The sequence below is a fragment of the Papaver somniferum genome, chromosome 9 (assembly GCF_003573695.1).
Source record: "Papaver somniferum cultivar HN1 chromosome 9, ASM357369v1, whole genome shotgun sequence".
Taxonomy (NCBI): Eukaryota; Viridiplantae; Streptophyta; class Magnoliopsida; order Ranunculales; family Papaveraceae; genus Papaver; species Papaver somniferum.
The window spans coordinates 104,370,844-104,374,578 of record NC_039366.1 but is presented as its reverse complement, the minus strand read 5'-3'; the positions used below and the strand labels follow the sequence as shown (position 1 = coordinate 104,374,578).

General features: G+C 35.6%; 1 long non-coding RNA gene across 1 annotated transcript; it reads right to left on the bottom strand.

Moving 5' to 3' along the window:
* Positions 1-1,741: 1,741 nt before the first annotated feature.
* LOC113308488 lies at positions 1,742-3,433 on the bottom strand. The gene is made up of 3 exons (XR_003339822.1): positions 3,379-3,433; positions 2,344-2,693; positions 1,742-1,774 (listed from the first exon to the last, which is right to left on the bottom strand). It is a non-coding gene; the product is annotated as an uncharacterized LOC113308488 (long non-coding RNA).
* Positions 3,434-3,735: the final 302 nt, after the last annotated feature.

Sequence of the window (3,735 nt, the reverse complement as noted above, 5' to 3'; positions counted from 1 at the left end):
CATGTCACAAACTGGGGGATGCTCATTGGGTTTTGGTTTGGAGATTTACAGTGTGCGGCATAAACTACGCCCTTTATAAGAAAGTATCATAAGGATGAGGCGGTTAGTAAATACAGGGAGTAATGGTGAAATGCTTTCTTTTATGAAACATCAATTCCAGGCGTTACCGGTTATCACCTCCTCCCATTTACTCACTCGTTTTCCATTTCTTAATAAGACCAGAGTATGTTTCACTTCGACTTGTATAAATAGGCATTACCTATTTCCACCGAACAAGAGGTTCAGGCCAGGAGCATACAACACTCAGAAAACATTCGCTAGCTTTTCATCTGTTAGCTTCCCACTTTCTGATACAAGTCGTAGAAAACAACCACTCTTCCAGAATCAACTATTCTGGTCTCAACACTTTCTTCGCTTCCCTCCCCAAAACCAACCCTTCTCCTTCACTTTGTGACCGAAGCAAGTCTGGAACGGCCATTACTTGGTTTAGGCCGGATTTGTACAGATTGATCTCTCGAATCTAAAATACTCCCTTGCAGTACATTGTTTAGGGTTTAAACTCGTTTCTCACCCACACACCCGAAATTACCAAAATCAGCAGAAACCATTTTCACCCTCAAACAGAAAGAAGATATTAGGGTTCCAGGAATCCGTTGTAAGAAAACTACTCGTATTCAATCACAAAGGGTCTCAAATAAACTCATGTAGAGCGGCAAACCTAACTGCTCATACATGGAAGATATTGCATTTACGAATCGTCGACAAGAATCATCAAAAATGAATTATTTGTTCTCACCTAAAAGTAGAATTTCTAAGCACTAATCATACATGGCATGAAGAGTCAAGGAAAATTCATAATTCAATTATTACTTAGGTTTAATGAGTTTTTCTACTAATCCAACAATGAATTATACATGGCATAGAACATGAAAAATCTAGCTAGAAACTAAACATTGATAGAGAGACAAAATTATTAAATTTAAGTTCGATTATAGAAAACAATTATTCATGAAAACAAATAAATCCTACAAGTTCATCCTTTCACCCTAACATGGAATTAGCTAGCCATAGCTTTCTTAAAAACCATAAAAAAATATGAATCAATCCCTAGCAAATTGAAATCAAATGAGAGAAAATGAACAGAACTTCAAACCCTAATCTTCTTTTGTCGGCGTCCGGCGTCTGTGGCCGCAGCTCCCCCTCCTTCTGTTTCAGTACGCTAGTCCATATATAGGTGATGTAGGAAAATCTCAAATAAGACCTAGCAGACATCTCGAATCTGCCAAGGCCCAGCCCAAACTTCAGTCACTTCCCAATTCCATCTTTTTCTCAGATTAACCACGAGCTGCCAAGTCACATCACCAGTTCTCACGTCTCGGCACCATTCCTCTTCTTTGTTAAGCCTGACCCATTGCCAAAAGGAAAATTTCTTGTTTGGTCCTAGGCCTATATAGTTATTTATAGTAGGGTCCAACCAGATTTTTTTTTTATCCGGAGGTCCAAAATTAATTAAAACATGGAAATGTCCATAATGCCCATTACTACCAAACGTGTGTGTCTACACTGCTTACAAATTTGAGTACATATCTGGTACACTGCTTAAAAATTCGAGTACATATTTGCTACACTGCTTACAAATCTGAGTACATAACTGTCGTACTGCTTACAAATCTGAGTACATATCTGTCGTACTGCTTACAAATCCGATTATATATCTGAATGCTTACAAATTCGAGTACATATTTGCTGCACTGCTTCCAGGTAGAGTACAAATCTGTAAGAATCAATGATAAATAAATTAGAAAACGTCATATATGTACTGATAGGTAATGCACAAAAGAAAACTGAAAAACAATTGATAATAACAATTTATGAGTCTTGTGACTCTATAGATTATCATTTCCACATAGTGACTAAGGGTGAAAAAAACAGTTGTGTATCAGGTGGTGTCTGTTTGTAGCATGAAGCAAGAAATGGGTATTCCAGTGAGACAGCAATATTGCACAGCAGCAGGTAGTCAGGAAACTTGTGGTAGAAAAAAGAATTGTTCTGCCTCAGAGGTCTACATGATTTTGGGAGAACGATAGAGCTTTCAAAAACTAGTATCAGTTAACAAAATCACATTATCTAACTGTAAATATTAGGCTATCCTTTTACTTATCCGCATGTCCATGAGCCTACATTAGGCCATTTGGCATTTAAGAAACTACACAGGGTGAGGTCTATCTATCCAGTTGAGGATAACAGTTCCAGAGCAGTAAACAACATCGAGAAGATGCACCAAGCTACTATTCTATTTATTTTGGTATGTATGAAAAAAGCAACAAAATCCGAGCAACATACATGTTCCAGGTGCACCTCTGCCTGCTAATTTTTCTTCTAATGAGGATGTGGATGAAGGGCATGGAGTAATTTATATAGCTGAGATGCATCCACTGGTGATCCAAAGTTGAGTAACGCAGAACGGGTTCCCACCTTCACCTGTCCGTGATAGATAAGATACAAATTGTATCATGAATCTTAAAAGGAAATACAGAAAAGAGGAAGACCACATAAGAGGAAGAGCACATACACATGAATCAAAATCCCCTTCAATTCTTCACCAAGTGGAGCACCAGCAATGAGTAAGATACAGTCATGCAATTCCAATTTAACTCCTTCAATTCTCATCTCTCTAAAGATACCCAACGCTTCTAATGCATTTCAAGAACACTTATTCATCAAACACTTCACAACATCACTAACAAACATAAAATTCAAATACTACACATATGAATCAAAGAAGGTCTATAAACAAATCTAAGCAAAACCCAACTGTGTACATTCTTTTCATCAACTATATCCCCACAAACTTTTAAAACAGCAAGAGAAGTATAAAATTTAGGACGAACTCTGGACAGTGATGTTTATCAACAATTGATAATAACAAAAGAAAACTGAAAAACAAACCATAAAAGTATCAGATCTACTAATGAAATAAACACAAAACATGATTGTTTATTTAGATCTGAACTTGTTCCATCAAAATCCACCAGTATATCATATACGTACCGATGATTGATACACAAAAACAACTTAAAAGCATATCAAAAACAACCAAAATGAAACTAAAATCAGTTGCATGTGAAAACCAAGTAATGAATCTCTAAAAACCAGAATCGAAACACTTTTTTTCTTCAATATTCCATATATATACTTCTAGATCGAAGAAGAAAAATATCCAAAACTACAAAAATAACAAAATTAAAGCATAATTTTTCAGTACATCATATATGTACTGCTGATTCATAATCTAAACTTCAGCTGCATGTGAAAAACTAGTAACGAATCTATGAACAAAATAGAATGGAAACCGAAAATCATTGTTAATATACATACCTGGAAACACAAACAATCTTCTCGTCGTAAATCATAACGATGCATCTTCTTCTTCTTCTCAAAAATAAACTAAGTTTCTATCAGTACGGGATATACGTACTGTTGATTCATATACAAAAAAGAACTGAAACACGTCTAAAACATCTAAAATGGAAGTGGCATAATCGAATCTAGCAACGAAATGAACAAAAAATGTGATTATTCATCTAGATCTAATATATATTCGACAAATCAACCATGGAGATCGAAAACATAATCAAGCACAACAATGATTAGATCGCCAAAACCTTAAAAGAAACATTACAATGGAAAATCTTCATCATCTGATTCGGTAGAAACGAGAAAGAACAAAAACAA